We start from the raw sequence: 17,271 nt of genomic DNA, 5'->3' as shown, positions 1-17,271 counted from the left end.
GGTCTGTTGAACAGTCCCCAGTAATTGTCGGGTAGAATGGCTGAATTGGCTGTTTCCCTGGTACACCCCACATGCTAGCTTGCTCCTCTTGCCTGAGGTCGAGCCAAGCCCATGGTGCCACCATCGTGTAAGGCACAATATCAACCAGATTAATGAATACGCTGTGGACAGATTAAAGGCCTCATTAAGATCAAGAGTATGGCGGTGTGGATAAAAGAAGCGGTAACAGAATTACCGCCACTTTTCCTGCTCCGCCATACTATGAGTTTGGCCCTGGAGTGGGGGTTTTACCCCCAGCATATAGCTGGAGGTAAATCCTCCCACATTCTGCCAAAAATTGGCATAATTACTGTGCCAGTAATTCTGCTAAAATACTCCATGGAGTCCTCTGAACCCCAAATTAATGGCGACTAACACCGCCACCACCACTTGTAATCTGTTGGTAAATCCGCCTGATCAAGTGGGGGTAACAATAATTCTGTTGGACGGTATTCCAGCGGATTTACCACTTTAATACCCCAATGGACAAGGCTGCAAATTAAACCCCAGTTCTGTTCTCTCCAGAGCAAATTTAAACGAAAGGCATGGAGTTGGGCTTAGATGAGACTTTGATCATATTCATGAGAATGCAATGACTCTGCAAGATTCTGCGCACCTGATGAATGCCTTTGGTCGCTTGCCACAGAGAATGAATTGGAAGGATCAACCAGTTGTCCACGGCCTGATGGACTTGTGCCGTCTAAAATCCCCACAAAATCATGCAGGAAAGCATGCATGGAATGGGAGAACTTGGGCATTTAATTGAAAATCGCTCTATGAAGGAGATGAAATGGGAAACGAGGGTCTGCATTGTGTAGATCAGGCAAAGACAATGAACTCCCGCCCGGTAGGATTGCTAGGATAATTTGCTCAAGAGTTTCCATGTTAAAGGGATCTTTCTGACTTTGCGTCCTAAAGACTGGAAGACAGGCATGCATGGGATTAAAAACGAATTAACCAGGATCGCCCTCAAATTCGATGCTTGGATTAACCCAAAGAAATTACAGAAATTGGAGTTCAAATGAAGATTTCCCTTTTCCCAAAACATTTTGTCCTACCTGCCCAACTGAAGACTGAAAATGATTGCCCTTAAAAAAGGAAAAGGAAGTAACGCATCTTTCTGAGGAATGCCAACGAACTTTGTACGTACTAAGCCAATTTCCAGAGGTGATGTCATATTGGCATGACCACCCCGGAAGGAGCTGCACTCATTCCATCAAATGCCACGTGGAAAGAAACTGCTCCTGTTTCTCCATGAACACTAAAGTGAACACACAGCCCTTATTCCCCAGAACTACTGGAAACCTAGTGTGGAAATATCTGAGTAGACGCTGCAGAAGTTTATTTACACTGTGAGAATGTGTCAGTCATGTCAGAACGTTGAGGATGTGTCATTTATCTAGCTAACTGATTTCCCCCATTGTGGCACTAGAAGGGAACTCTGGCAGTTGCTGAGCAAGAAATACAGCTTTACCACTCCCAAGAAGCCCCTTTAAAACTCATACAGAGAGTATGGCTTAATCAGAAACCATAGAAATATGATTTGTCAACTTTACGGGAATCGACAGAAAGGATTTGTTTGCATTGCGAAAATAGAATCAATGTTCTCACTCTTTGAGGTAGAGATCGAGGGAAAGTCAAAGTGGTTGCAAATGTGATCATTCATTTCCCCCAAACACTCTTTTTATATATATATTTCCCCTCATCCTTTCACCCGACTCCACACCTATGTACACTTTGACCCTAAATATGCTCGAACGGTGGGTTTTGCTTGCTTCTCACAATGTTTTTAAGAGCAGCATTTTCATGTCGGCCATAGTGTTTCAAATCAAAGACACCATCCTCTGCACCAGGTACTATGTGTGAGAAACTTATGGTGACAACAAGTAAAACAGACACAAGTGATCACAGTTCAAGGGTGTTTATTGAACAATGAAGTTTGTATACACCTAATCTAAACCTAAATCTAACATCTGAGCAAGCTACGATCATCTAATGAAAATAAGGCAGTTGTAGTGGTGTTGTGTCAAAATAAAAAGGCCTCTTGCTAAGAAACCGAATGCCAAACCTTACAACTACTACCAAAAGGTGTGTGGGATAGTTCTTATGCATTAGTCTGGGTCTCCCTTCCCCACGTTTTGGACACAGGGTAAGATGGGAACTTGGAGCACAGTACAATCTCAGGCTTCTCCAGCACGAGATGACAGTTCCAATGGCAGTTCTCAGGGCCGTTGATGGCCAAGTCTTGTTTCCTTTTAAAGTCTCTTGCCTTCGGGCCTGACGTGTTCAAGTAACAAAAAACAAAAGCTTCTTTAACCAAATAAAAGTTTGTTCCCAATGTTCGCTGGGTGATGGGTTCTCCACTGGCTCCCCCTCTTCTGGACGCTTACCCTTCTCAATTGTTCATAACAGTTCCGATAGGGTGATGGTTTCACCCCTGGGTCCCCCTCTTCTGGGTGCTGACCCTTCACTTATCATATTCCTCAATATTTCACAGTTCCTTTATCAATCAACTCTGGGTGATAGCTTCACCCCTGGATCTCCCTCGGTCGGGCTCGTACCCTTCTTCTCTTTACATTCTTGACTTTAGCAGGATTCAGTTCCCTTGGTTTCTCAATGTTTACTCTCACTGAGGGATTCACTTCCCTTTCCCTCGCACTGCTTGTAGATCAAAGTCTTTCGATTGTACAGGGAATTTGCTTGACCCTCCGTATGACCACTTCGACCTATTTCGCTGGCCCTCCTACAGCCTTCTGGTATCTGTAGTTTCTCTCCTATGGGACTCGACCAGAGTCTCTTGATTTAGCACCCATGTGGTGCCAGTTTCCTCCTTTTTACACCTTTTACAATTTCTTCACAGTTCATAGAACTTGGTTCAATGAACTTGGTTCAATGAACTTGGTTCAAACTTGCCACTCTGCGATTCTCACTCAACACAGCCCGTTCTTATCATTTTCCCTTTCGACTCACCGGCAGTTATGAATCGCTTGTCCTTTCTTCTTCATGGGAGTCATGGCTGGTACCACGGTCACGGGAGCGTGCCTCGCTCCTGCTTATCGGTATATGCTTGCCCTGTTGACATCTGCTGTAAGATAATTGTGCTATTGTTCGTGGTCTTAGGCTCTCTTCCACGAAGGTTCTGCGTGTCTAGGATGAAAAGGGCAAGGTCACTTCTCTCTTCGCCACCCTCTCGATTTCTGTTGCCTTTCTCCTTCACTTGTACTGCCGTGCCTGCTTAGCCGCCTCATTTTGCTGTCTGTCGTGGTCGCCTTGCTCGTCCTGTGCTCTCTGGCTTCACCTTTTATCCCTGTGAGGAAAAGGAAGGGCCGTCAGGTGTGTGTGATTTGAGTCAATTGCCTGACCCTCGGGTTAAGACATGTCAGGTGCACAGGTTGAGCATTACAAGTCCTTTGTGCAAAGGTGTACGTGTCGGAAAGGGGGGAAGTTAAAGAATTTAAATATCCTACGGGATATGATTGTGAAGGTTTGTGAAATGGATGAGAATAACCAAGATTGTGAACAGAACGTAGGGGATGTTGGGAATTATAAGTGTTGGTCGCTTTCGACTGGGAGTTCAGAAAGTGACAATCAGAGGGATGGGAATGATAGGGTTTGCGGGGTCAATGGGAAAAGTTAGGACCGGGATTGTGGGAACTGTAGTATTTTGTGTGAGCAGAAGGGGGGTGTGGGAAATAGTGGCCAGAGGGGCGTGGAAAAGAATGACCGGTTTTATGCGGGTAAGACACAGGACTACAGGGGTTTTGGGAGAGACGGTTTCTGAATATGACGGGGTTTGATATCCTAGGGAATAGGTCATATACAGAGGGATCGGTGGAATTGGGTGAGAGATTCAGTGGGAAGAAGGAGAGCAGATGTGGCACAACCCATAAAGGTCTTAGGGATCTCACTCTCCTCATCTTCTTCACCGGTAACATACCGCGTCTCACCTGGGGCATTACCCTGAGCATAACCCTGGGGCCCCTTACCCAGGTGATGCTCCCTCGCTCGTCTAGCTCCAGAGTTGGGATCTGAGAGCGCCAGCCCTCCCCAGGCCACCTGAATAAGGGTTTCCCCAAGGTCTACAGGGGAAAATACCCTCAGGTTTCTCACATACGTCATTAACCTACCCTGACAGAGCTGAGCTGATTTATACCTACCCTGTACAACATATTCACAAAGCCCCTTTTTGATGATCTCGATGGTCTTGGTATCACCTACACCAACTGATGATACCCAGATCTTCATACCTTTAACGGGAGATTATGACAAGGATTTGGCCTTGGTGAATAGAGTGTACCTCATCATCCAGGCATGGATGGCCTCTCATGGCCTATGCCTGAATGATGACAAGACTGAGCTCATAATCCTCAGCACCTCCTCCAATATCAACAAACTTGGCCTCAACTACACCAGCTTTATCATAGATGGCAACACTATCAAAGTAGCCAAAGAAGTCAAAACCTTAGCCTTCTACCTAGACGCCACCCTTACCGTCAACAGAAAGGTCCACTCCATGGCCTCCTCTACCGCCTACACATGTAAACTAATCAGAGCGGCCAAGCCCTCCCTCTCCACCAACAGCTGCACCACCCTGGCAAGAGCCCTTATTTTGTCAAAACTGGATTATTGTAACGCTCTATATCTAGGGACTAACAAATATATCACCAACAAAATCCAGATTCTACAAAATAATGCTCTCAGAGCAGCATTGAGTATCCCCAAAAAAGAACATATCTCTGATATAAGGAGATCGAACAACTGGCTCACCACAATGGACAAAATCTCACTAAAAGTAGCCTCACTCGCACAAAAATTCCTTAATAACGCTGCCCCACGTTACCTCATAGCCAGATTCAAGAGACATTCTTCCAACCACCCTACAGGAACTGTCAACTCCAACCTCCTGACGGTGCCCAGATTTAAACGCTCCATAACCGCTTCCCGGTGAAAGCCTCCCAACTTTGGAACTCTAAGGGTAGATCAAACATACCCACACTTTAGGCACAATTTAATTCACTGGATTAAGGAAAATGACCGCTTAGGCATAGACTGTCCCACACCGACGCCACTATACCTTCCTTGTCCGTTTCCTCTCTGCCTGTATACACCTCCCTTATCATGCCTTCTTCTCTTTGGCCATCTGCCCTTACTAATCTAGCTATCTTAAACTGCCTTACTTCCTTTGTATATAATCTGTATATATATGTGTATAACTGTACAGCAATGTAACCGAAGCTGAACATTTTCTTGTTGCTTTTTGCACCCTGATACCCTCGATTCCGGCGCGCATTATAAATAATAAAACAAAGAAACGTAACACTCAACATCCTTATTTTGGTATCTGTCATTCCAAAGGTGCTCCTGCTTGCGTTTGTGAAGCTGATGGTTTTGCTCTTACTCGGGGACTCAACTACAAATGGAACACGTGATTTGAGCCTCTAATTCCAGTGCTTCGCTCCAGGATCCACTTGAGCCAGGGTGAAGTAAAGGATACGCACATAGAGCAACATTGTACCAAAACCTATCACAAATTACTCAATGGGGCATGGAGCAGAGAAGGACACTTTACGTAAAGGGTATGTCACTTCCTAGATTTGAGGAGCCTACCTGCCTCGTTTGCAATGCCACATAGACCTCAATCAATGATAGCCATCCGGCAGCTCTGTTTTGGTCATCAGAGCCACCTGATGCAGCGGCCTTCCCAGAAGGGTATGGAACATCCCAGTTCCCCCTTATCAAGGTCTCCTCTACAAGTCCCTGTGACTAACCTCTAAAGTACAAGCAAGAAACATATGACTTGCTATTATTCTGCAACAAGCCTAAAATAATCAGGTACTGGGTCAAGAATGCCACAAAGACATGGACCAGGAACCTATAAAGGTAGGCCAGTAGGGCACATTGCAAGAGAAGGAGTGGTCTTCGCATTGGCAAGAAAAGTGATACTAACCATGGGGAGACATGTGAACACACCAGCATATGCTGCAATCTCAATGCAAGGGTGCCCAAGAGTTGATCACATCATGAAGTGGCCGTGAAACCACAAAGCCCTGAGGATGGCGTTGGCGAGTGTGTTTTGCAGATGGCCTGCAATTACACAACCTGAATCCCATAATTTTCACCTTGGAAGTAACGCAGCAAAATAGAAGACAATTCCCCAAAGCGATCTGACCACTAAGAAAACACAACCTGCATACACAGGACAGCAATGACACCAGGTCAAAAATTAGGAGAAGGTCCAAGTTCTTACGGGATACTTGGACCACAATAGTAATTAAAAAAGAAAATGTGTTTACCTTGAATGAGCTAGAGGTTTTGCTGGTTGCCACTATCAAGGGAGACTCACGTTAGGGCTTGAGTGTTGAAGCCATTTGTACTCAGAGGACGAGGTGAATTTACCCTTATTTTAAGGCAAGCAACATTTTTGATGCCCAGATAAGGCTCCTCCTCAATAAAGACTGTTCTAGGTAGAAACACATAGGGCCTCATTACAAGTTTGGCGGTAGCCTTGCCGGTAAAACCGGCAGGCTGGCGCAAAACTTGTAATTTTTTCCGGCGCCCACAAATGGGCAATTACCGGGTCATTGCGGCCCTGCGGACCCGGCAATTGCCCATTCGCGCGCGCAGGAATGGAATGCTCCCCATTCCCATTTGAGCCCCAGAGGGTTCAAATGGGAATGGGGAGGTCGAATCTACCGACACCATTCAGAATGGTGCCGGTGCATCCGACATGCTGTGCTCGCGGGTACCGCTGGCAGGCAGAAAGGCACCCGCGAGCACAACTCGTAGTTTGCCGGTCTGGGAACTTCGGTACCAGCAAGCTTACCGGTACCGTAGTTCCCGGACCGGCAAACTTGTAATGAGGCCCATAGTTGTGTTGTATTGTTTTTCAATATTACATTATAACTTATATAATACAATATTGAAAAACAATACAACACAACTCCATGTAAAGGGTACATGCTACAGACTTCCCAGTTTATAATTCACAAATTCCTATATTTGATGAGTTAAAGTAAGCAGCTGGAGCAGATCAGCAACCCTTAACTTCTTACGGCAGGAGATGTAGCTTTGTGATTAAGTGGCCAACCGTGGATCCTGAAGAACTTTGGTCCTAATGTCATCGTCCCCACTTGACCAAAAATTGCGACTCTTTGAAAATCACTTTATCTCACTGTGCCTCACTACGCATGCATGTGGCGATTGGATCTCTTAGAACAATATTAAAATCTCTAATTAAACTATTTTTGCATTGGCTGGGTATTCGTGGGATATTCCTAATGGCCACCAATTACCAGTCTGCCCTGCTCTTCTCCACTCCTTTGACGAGGCCCATATTTAACTGCTCGCACGGGGACTGGCGTATTCCCTACAGAAAACATAGGCTAGTGTCTTAGAAGACCCTTTGTTTTCTCCACATGCATTTCAATCTTGGAGGAATGTAAGGCAGTTGTCGAACCATGCAGCTGTCGATATCTTAGTCTGTGGTTAATAAGTGATCCGTTAACCTCGCTTATGGAGTAGCACAACACAATGACTCCGGGTGCTTCTGCATTATAAGCTTCCCTCACATAGACCATAGGTCAATCTATAGAGTGTCAAGTGCCCGTCTCTACCACAAGAAGGTCAGCAGCCATTCTCCTACAAACTGTATTCCAGCGTCTTGCCGGATCTGGGAAACATTTCAATGTACAACCATTCAATTATGTTTTACTAGTAATGTGGTGTGTTTGTGTGGTTATGTTTTTATTCTGCCACACCGTACATCTTGGCAAAACACTTTTTTGCCCTTTGCGTCTGCTCACTTTATCTGCCAAAATCTGGGCGAGCTCAGGAACACAGTGAACACTGGTATTAAGATACATAAGAAAAATGTACATGTCGACCGCTATCAAACGTCGAGTCGATAAAGCAATCTTTAGCCTCGCATAGAAAAGGAACCGCTCAAACAATCCAGTATTACCCATTGGATCCCGCAGTCTGGATGCTTTGATTTTCTGCTATTGTTTGTCCACATACAACTAGATGGGAAAGATTTAAGCTGATAAATAAAAGTCCTAAATTAAATATGTGACGTTTTGGAAAGGCAATACAAGAAGGCTTATGCGGTTATTATAGTAACTAGCAATACAAAGGGTGACTCTTTCCGCTGCTCTAGGCCAGATGGCAATTAGTGGACTAGACAGGATCCAAAAGACACTGGAGCGCCTCCTTGGGTTGGTGTCCAGATATTCTCAGGAGAACCGATATGTTCCTTGGGTCCCCTGTAAATAATGCTGCAACAGCTCAAACCAAAACTAAGGTTCCATTTGGACTAATGTTGTGCCCTTACACTCTTCCAAAATCCTGCACGATCATGGGTAAAGAATTTTGATTATTCCTCGGCCGGGGGCAAAATGACCGTATACCAATAGGAACGACGTCTAGAGAAGCACTTTCTGTTCTCGTTCCACCTACAGTGACACCCATTCATTCGCCCATCTATTACTCATTTAGTAGGTAACCCTTCTGTACTCAAAATAAATATTTTTGGGGACAAAGAGCATCCATTAATAGAAAGAAATCTGGGTGCTTCATTAATAGAAATAAGTCAGCATCCTCAAGGGTGCCCTTTATTTAGCTTGGATTTTGTGTGAGTTCAGCCGTCTTAACGATATCAAAGCCCAATCTTACCCCTTCCAACACAACTCTTACAAATTCCCTCTTTGCTCTCTTGAGCTTTCGTAATTTCCGGCAGCACCACGCCTTCGTCCCTAGAACTTCAGAATCGATACAAGAGGACAAAGGGGCTGCTGATCGTCCAGGTTGAAAGCTCCGAGTTAAATGCTCATTTCTGCAATGGGACAAGCCCTCGTTTCTCAAGTGGGAATTCCGCGGCACCAGCGATTCCTCCCCTCGTCGTTCCTACGATGTTACATTCTTTAGCATTCCGTTGGGTGATTCAAATATCTGTTATTGTGGTGTTTGGAAGCGGGGGGGAATCCAGCATGAACCGCTATATCGCAGCATACATGAATATTCTCTGTCAGTGGGCTGAGATAGGACTGTCTCTTCTCCTCCAAGGCACCTCTTATACATAATTGGATGAGTTCATTCAATTTACTCAGAATGTGGCTAACCACTGCAGAGAAATTATTCAAATGCTTGACCCACCACCTCTTACTCACTGGGAATTCATTTTGTTACATTTCATATAATTGTTTTTAGCCCTTACGAGGATGAACCATGTTCAGATCCACCTGGACACCACCCTGGAAGAGAGCAATAAAGCCTGAAGTGGCCTCCATAGGAACTCAAGGAGCCTCAGACATGTTTCATCCTTATTGGGCTTCGTCAATGAGGTACAGCTTGAGTCTCTAGTTGCAACAAGCGTGCAACCACATCTATTCCAAGCTGAACCACTTCAAGCAGCTTGCGAAGCTTCGACATTGATTGGAACAATGTTTGTTGTATAGTAGGGTGCCATTTGATTTCATGATAAATGGATTACTAGTTGTGGTTGGGTCACCTAGCATTCTAACAGTAGTTTCGGAGAATGCTGTGATCTGCAACAGAGGTGTTGCAGACGGCCCCCTGCAACCTCACGGGGCCTACAGGCAACCCTGCAAATCCTCACGCGATGCTCTGAGATTTCTCTGGAGACGGTTTAATTGCCCTGTGCTGCTGCTGAGGTCTACGCGAAGCAGCTACGTTGTCTTTTGGGCATCTCGTAAAGCACCTGTAAATGCCTTTGTGAATATTTGTTGAATGTCCTGGTGGCCTTCATGAGGTCTCATAGAATGCCCTGAACTCTGTGTGATGTTTTAGGGAAGAGTAAGCTGCTGTTAAGGTGAGGCATGTCCCCATCTGCAAGCTATTCAAGAGAGCACCCTGATCTACCTTCACCAAGCTTTAATCGCATACGAAGGCACATCGATATCGTAGGTGCCCTGGTGAGCATTCTCTATGCTTGAGCAATGCCTCTGGAGGGCTTCCAATAGTTTTGATAAACATGCCTACAAATCTACAGCAGAAAATGCAATCTGCTCTCAGATTCTATATTCATGCTTTAAGCCCTTCCTAGTCTCCCTCTTTATTCATTTATTTGAATTCTTGTATATCGCGCCTCACGCCCACAGTCCTCAGGCTGCACACAAAACAATACAAGACAAAAGACGAGAAGGAGGCAAAAGATTAGAAAGACAATCAGAGTCTGGTAAATCGAGAGGTCAAACGGAGGGGTAAAAGATCTGAATCGGGAGGATGATTATAAAGCATCGTCTTTAGTCCTTTTTTAAATCTGCAGTCCTGTTAATGGAACGAAGGGTGAGAGAGTCAGGGAATTCCAGGCAGTCAGACCTTTATGTCCCTTCTCATATCCTCTTTCTCCAAGCTCAGAGTACGCTCCTACTCCTACAAGTCTCTCCTACCACCTGCTCTAGGCCTTCAGGCTCCACGTCTCTCCTCTTGTACCCCCATCTAAATATTTGTACTTGTTGAGGACACTAAATGTTTTGTCCACAAACAAGTACAAAGTAACTAACAGGGATTGTGGCAGTCCTGAGAGCGGTGCCATGCCTTATTGGGAAGGATAGTGCTCCGATGACCGGTGGGTGATGGAGAATACATGGAACAGAGACCAAAGACAAGATAGACATACAGCAAACAATAGCACAGGGGAAGGGGTAAGTGCTGGAAAGAATGTACCGTTGAGGTAGGTGTAAGATGTGGGGAGGTTAGTGAGGAGGCGTAATGTGGGAGTAGAAAGAGGGAGCACCGTCAAGTTTAAGGACATTGACAATAAGCAAGAATTTAAAGGAGTCGATCATTCCCTCCTGTCCTCCTTTTCTAAGATTCCACTCTTGCTTTCCTTCGATAAACACTACTTATCATTAGCTCCAAGGCCCCCTTTAACCTTCCTGCCTTAATGCTTTCCTCATATGTTATTTAGCCCCGCCCACTCTACTGCTCTAAAGCGCATGCTCTAGCCACTTTTTATACACTCGTCTTATCTTTCTTCCCTAAGCCTGTTATTTCCTCCTGCTTTGATAGGCCCCAGCTGTAAGCTACTCACATCCTCCTGTTCCAAGTCTCCCCTCTTGCCATCTTCTTATAAGCCCTTCCGATCTCCAGTCCATGGTAGCGAACACTGAACTTTGGCATACTTTGCCTGTGTTTGAGATAGCCATTCCAGTCTGTGTCTGCCTATTTTCTCCACACATGGGTACTCTTTGTGCACTTGGACATTGTTTTCCTGTATTTGGGATCCAGCATCCCTCTGTGTTTGCCGCCCCAAACCCCATCCAAATGTCACTCGCTAGGGTTCTTCGTCATTTCTTTCTTGTATTTGGGTTCTCGTGATCTGGTTATATTTGCATATCTCCACGTCGGCGTCGGGTTGCTCACTTCGTTTTTGGTCAATTTGTACATGTATTGAGTGTTTTTGACTTGCCTCAGGAACACTGCAAGGCTGAGACCTCAGTTCAATAATCAATATCTTTCCTTTGTGCTATATGGGATATCCTGTCCTACTTCAGATTTAAGACCCCCCTCCTATTCCCCTAATGCTTCTAGTCCCCTCTCCTCCTGTATGCCCTCTTTGGCGTGCTTTATGACCCTCTTGCTATACTTTGCCCTTGCCTCTAACATGTAGAAAAACAATGAACAGAATAACCGTTTCAATTTATCGCGAAAGCCTTTTGTGGAAAATAATCAGGCTGAAAGTTTTTTGAGTCCTACGAAACAAATGCCAGTGTTGTTAGTGGACCATGGATGACAAAACCTCTGCCGGTTGAGCCACACACCTCTGTGGGTAAAGGGAAAACCCCCCAACAAACCATTTGCAGAAAGTACATTTATTGTCCATTCTCCTTGCCCTCCACATGCACCCAAGCACTGCCAGCACTGGGCTAATGAATGGAGGGATCCAGTCCAATGTATCCTAACCACTAAAAGGATGTCCGCCTCAGACCTGTAGCACTTTCTCTGCATTTACTATGTTTCTACCAAGGGCTTACCAGTGAGTTGAATGGGGAAACCTCTTGCCCTTCAAGGGTTAGTGGAGGGAAGCAAGTGAACTCACTACACTTTAATGGTGAGTTTATATGTAGAGAAGACTTCTGGCTCCGGTAACAACCGTGCAGTGCCCAAAGTTTAGCCTTAAGCCGGCTAGATATGGTTTTCTTTGCTAGACAGCACACTTACACTTTGACTTGTCTGGCACTAGTCTGTGTACCAATGGCTGGCAGGAAGGGCTCAAGGAAACATCTTTCCCTAATGATGTATTGTCTAAACCAGAGTTGTCCAACTCCAAGCCTAAAGGGCCAGAGCCATGCCGGGTTTTCAGGATACCCCCTCAGTAATATTCATGAGATCAATTTGCATGCAATGATTCTAAATGTATGTACATTTATCCTCATGAATATTAATGAATCTCCTGAAAACCTGTCAGGATTCCGACCCTCAAGGCCAGAGTTCGACATCCCTGGTCTAAACCAACATTTTATTATGGAGGCTGTGCACCCGGCCCCCTTAAGAGCCACAAGCCTGCAAAGGTCATGTGACCCAACCAACCTGACCTGGGCCAAATCAATGGTGCACTTGATTTATGTGAACTCCACACCATCATATGATAATATCTATGGCTAGCAATGCAATACAAACTACATTTCCTAATAGATGGCTTAACTGACAAACTGAATTGTGCTCATTTTCCATCACCTCAGAAATATAAAGCCTGAGTTGGCTGGGAGCCAGGCCTATGACCCCCATGCCTGAGTTGGCTGGGAGCCAGGCCTATGACCCCCATGTCGGAGTTGGCTGGGAGCCAGGCCTATGACCCCCATGTCTGAGTTGGCTGGGAGCCAGGCCTATGACCCCCAGATCTGAGTTGGCTGGGAGCCAGGCCTATGACCCCCATGTATGAGTTGGCTGGGAGCCAGGCCTATGACCCCCATGTATGAGTTGGCTGGGAGCCAGGCCTATGACCCCCATGTCTGAGTTGGCTGGGAGCCAGGCCTATGACCCCCAGATCCGAGTTGGCTGGGAGCCAGGCCTATGACCCCCAGATCTATGTGAGAATCTTAACCTGACCACAAGTTTTTCCAGCTTAACTAACAAATCCTGTAAGGGTTTCCATGTGCTATTTGTTGGACAGTACTAAACAGAGTCTGCAGACCTTTGAAACCTTGCCTTGGCATAGAAAGACATAAAATCCATGAAAGGAAAGCCCCAGTAATACCGTTTACAAATATACACAAGACAGACAAAAACAGGAGGTGGCATGTTTACCTTTGTTCCAGGCTTATTTCCTCGGGGAGGGGCCAGGCTTTTCTTAAGTCTGGTTGTGAAGTCTATTTGGATCTGTGTGATTTACTAGCAAAAACAAATCCTGAACACGAACATGTTGAATTTGATTTTCCCGCACAGACCCCCCCCCCCCCCGGCAGGCTCCACCCATACTCCCCATATATTTAGTATATTTTTAATTTTTTTAATTTTATTTTATAAAGTTTATATAAACCTTTAAAACATCAGGTTGATACAACCCCACATCATATACCATCACATGTCCACATCAACAAGCCCATACAGATTTAGGCCCTAGGATCCATTTTATATAGATAGGTTTTACTCGTTGGCAGTTTTCGAGTCCGATCCCTTGTCAACAAGACATTCCTTTAGTTCTTTAAGAAATGTTACCATGGCAAACATTAGTTTTTGATTTGATCCGTCAAACATGGTTTGCCACCAATCGGTAGCACAGAGTCGTTGGTGCTTACAGATGACAGTGCCCAGAGTTCAAGCTCTCAGTTTACGTAATCTTGGGCAAAATAAAGTTAAGTGCTTTAGAGTCTCAGTGCTCAGTTCCCAAAAACGACAGGTCCGATCCATATTAGTGTTTTGTGTACGCATGCTTAGACGTTCTTTGGTATCCAGTAAGTTGAGTCTGAACTGCATGTACAAGGATCTTCATTTTTGGTCAGGAAATTGCGATAGGTAAGTTTGCAACTTACCAAGGGCTCTTGCTTCGCTTGGAACTTCGGTCAAGAGTCGGGATTCTGCCTTAGTTCACATGTTTGGTGCCAATCTGAGCTCCATAGTTTTCTTTTAGCGAAGTCAGGATTGTCTAATAGAGTTGCTAGAGTAATGTCATGCTCTTCTAGGACTTCAAGACATTTCTTATTCCACATGGATAGAACAGTGTACTCTTTGTCCGTACTTGGATTATGAAGTATTTGGAACTGTAAGACAGGTGTAGTTATTATGGTTTTTCTGAATAAGCATAGCAAGTTCCAGCTTACTCTGGCGTGAATTGAAATCAGACCCAGTTCGTAACGTATACACACAGTGGAAGTTCCTTTGGGTAGATGTAGGACCCTTCCACATATAATTGCGTGGATATGTGTACTTCGAAATTTGGCATTTTTGTGTACAGGATTTTCCTGTTCAGTAATTTGGTGCGATAGCGTTTAATCGGCTCTAGTGGGGGTTGCAGAAAGTGCACAGCAGAGCCTGCTGTTGCAGGTTCAAACATCATCCGGATCGTGGCTCCTTGTGGACACCTGCGTATTGTGTAATATGCTCTGCGATTATGCTCTTCCTCGGAACTGTGCCTCATGACTCACTTTGCGCAGAGAACTGTTGACTTGGTCGTCTCCTCCAAACGGTTATGCTTCTCTATTCATCAACAGATCTTTCCCTCCAGAATCCTTGATCCACCCCAACTCATCTTGCGATGAATGGGCTTGGTCCAGGAAGCAAGGGGTTTCTCTAGAAACACCAATTACAGTGAGCTTGATGGGAGGTGGCCTAAGCTGGGGTCTTAGATATTCCTGTTACCAGTCTCGGTAGGATAGCTCAGGGGCAACGGCTCGCCTTGGAAGCAAGACGACGTGAAGCAACACAGGTACGATCCCCAGGTCTGCGCTTAGAAACCTCTGGGTATTAAGTGAGTTATAAAAACCCAATTACAATTACCATTGTGGAAGTGCAACCCACCGAGCACAGTACAGAAGACACAGTATTGTAAAATGACATAACGAAATGCAAGGCTGGTTAAAAAGGATGAGGAACAGTGACTGTTTAGAGTTTAAAGGTCAGTAAGTGAAATCGTGTTACTTTGACCTGGGTTCCTTAGACCGCGTTAATTCACCCCGTATGTATGTTTCCCTTCCAATCTGTTGGTGAGCAGAGAAAAAATGGTTGGCACAAGGAAAGAAATGAGATTCACAGAGTGCAAGACAGTAATGACCCTAAAACACAGTGACAGATCGAACACAGTACACAGCTGAAGACCATTTTATTTCGAAATTCTGAAATCTGTATTACATAAAGACAAGAATAATTGAAATATTGCTTTGGCTCCTTGCGTGGGGGCACCACACTTAGCAGCCTTGGTGGCAAGCAACATGTATGCCCAAAATAATCAAGCATTAATTGGGAGGGCATGTCCACTTATAGACTTGTGTAAATGCCCCTGGACAGTGCACAGATAAGCAAGCAGCCATGTTTGGGGACACTCGATACCTGCGTTTATATGGAGAAAAGGTTTGACCTTTAATGAATGTGCATGCAATGTCTTCCGTCTATTTTGTATTAAATAAATACACCCTAAATCCCTGTATTATTAAACACCATTGAAGCCTTTAGAGGGCCCAGTGTATAAGTAAACAGACTGTGCTCTTAATCTGCTAATCATGAAAGTAGGCATGTCTTTTATCCCACTGCTCTCCTATTGGACCAGCTTGTGCCCTTATCCCACTGCTCTCCTACTGAACCAGACTGTGCCCTTTTCCCACTGCTCTCCTACTGAACCAGCTTGTGCCCTTATCCCAATGCTCTCCTACTGGACCAGCTTGTGCCCTTATCCCACTGCTCTCCTACTGAACCAGACTGTGCCCTTATCCCACTCCTCTCCTACTGAACCAAACTAAGCCCTCTACTGAACCGGACTGTGCCCTTACCCCACTGCTCTCCTACTGAACCAGTGTGTGCCCTTATCCCACTGCTCTCATACTGAACCAGACTGTGCCCTTATCCCACTGCTTTCCTACTGAACCAGCTTGTGCCCTTATCCCACTGCTCTCCTACTGGACCAGCTTGTGCCCTTATCCCACTGCTCTCCTACTGAACCAGACTGTGCCCTTATCCCACTGCTCTCATACTGAACCAGTGTGCCCTTATCCCACTGCTCATACTGAACCAGACTAAGCCCTCTACTGAACCGGACTGTGCCCTTATCCCACTGCTCTCCTACTGAACCAGTGTGCCCTTATCCCACTGCTCTCATACTGAACCAGACTGTGCCCTTATCCCACTGCTCTCCTACTGAACCCGACTGTGCACTTATCCCACTGAACCAGCTTGTGCCCTTATCCCAGTGATCTCCTACTGAACCCGACTGTGCCCTTATCCCACTGCTTTCCCACTGAACCAGAATGTGCTCGAATCCCACTGCTCTCCTACTGAATCAGACTGTGCCCTCATCCCACTGCTCGCCTACTGAACCAGCTTGTGCCCTTATCCCAGTGCTCTACTGAACCAGAATGTGCTCCAATCCCACTGCTCTCCTACTGAACCAGACTGTGCCCTTATCCCACTGCTCTCCTACTGAACCAGACAGTGCACTTATCCCACTGTTCTCCTACTGAAGCAGACGGTGCCCTTATCCCACTGCTCTCCTACTGAACCAGACTGTGCCCTTATCCCACTGCTCTCCTACTGAACCAGACTGTGCCCTTATCCCACTGCTCTCCTTACTGAACCAGACTGTGCCCGTATCCCACTGCTCTCCTACTAAACCAGACTGTGCCCGTATCCCACTGCTCTCCTACTGAGCCATACTGTGCCCTAATCCCACTGCTCTCCTACTGAGTCAGACTGTGCCCTTATCCCACTGCTTTCCCACTGAACCAGACTGTGCCCTTATCCCACTGCTCTCCTACTGAACCAGACTGTGCCCTTGTCCCACTGCTCTCCTACTGAACCAGACTGTGCCCTTATCTAAATGGTCTCCTAATGAACCAGACTGTGCTCCTAACCACTAATTTCCAATGTTACTCTCTTGCTCTTTTTCTACTTATTCATCATGTACCAGCTAGACATCCCATACGTTCCCAGTTTCCTTTGGAATGTACTATGTATAATTTGAGAAACTTGGGAGTTTTGGCTACATTTCTGTTGTTTAAATTGCCTGACAATCTGATGTCAAAGGGCTCTTATTGACTTGAAAGACCGAATATACTCTCAACCAAA

General features: G+C 45.6%; 1 protein-coding gene across 1 annotated transcript in view; it reads left to right on the top strand.

Annotated features, from left to right (window-relative positions):
* Positions 1-17,271, top strand: part of SARM1 (sterile alpha and TIR motif containing 1) — a 189,460-nt gene extending 172,189 nt beyond the window's left edge. Inside the window, exon 9 of the mRNA XM_069615344.1 lies at positions 1-17,271. This exon is cut by the window's left edge and continues 14,308 nt beyond it. The gene's annotated coding sequence lies outside the window, so the exon portion shown is untranslated.

The sequence above is a fragment of the Ambystoma mexicanum genome, chromosome 9 (assembly GCF_040938575.1).
Source record: "Ambystoma mexicanum isolate Mex_15411 chromosome 9, UKY_AmexF1_1, whole genome shotgun sequence".
Taxonomy (NCBI): Eukaryota; Metazoa; Chordata; class Amphibia; order Caudata; family Ambystomatidae; genus Ambystoma; species Ambystoma mexicanum.
This window is presented reverse-complemented; position numbering and strand designations above follow the sequence as displayed.